Here is a 693-nt window from a genome sequence, read left to right as displayed (position 1 = left end):
AAAATATTTTCTGCATATCACTTAGAGATATGCCTTCGACTTCATTTTCACTATCGCTCGAGTCGGAACTGTCATCGGAACTTTCATCATTCTTCTTTAAAAGTATTAAAGAAGAAATTACAATTATTAGAAATTGTTTATTGACGTCTTGTATAGCGTCCATCTTGAACTCGCATAGAATGCATAGGAAATCGTTCCGAATAACTAAAGCACTTCATGCGCTTTGACTAAACGGAACGATTTCAAAGCGTTATGCACCAGTAATGCAGTATACGCGCTTCATGCGTACTCGGAACGCTGTCTTTTCCCTATATAGAATGCATAGGAAATCGTTCCGAATAACTAAAGCACTTCATGCGCTTTGACTAAACGGAACGATTTCAAAGCGTTATGCACCAGTAATGCAGTATACGCGCTTTATGCGTACTCGGAACGCTGTTTTTTCCCTACCTTAGCGAAGTAGGGAGAAATAGTCACTCTCGAAGTGGTTCGGGTGTGTTTTCGAACGCAACAATCGAAAGTCCATTGAGAGTATCGAAGTATTTTCGAACGATCCTCGGGAGGATCGAGGCACTCAGGTGATGTTTTCGAACGCGGCCCTGGTTCTAGTCTTCTTACCTACAGCTTTACCGATGTTCTCATTCTAAAGCTAAAAGCTCATTGGATATCGCGTGTCGCGCGTGACGAACATCG

Source organism: Cyphomyrmex costatus, unplaced genomic scaffold, assembly GCF_001594065.2.
Source record: "Cyphomyrmex costatus isolate MS0001 unplaced genomic scaffold, Ccosl1.0 scaffold199, whole genome shotgun sequence".
Taxonomy (NCBI): domain Eukaryota; kingdom Metazoa; phylum Arthropoda; class Insecta; order Hymenoptera; family Formicidae; genus Cyphomyrmex; species Cyphomyrmex costatus.
This window is presented reverse-complemented; position numbering follows the sequence as displayed.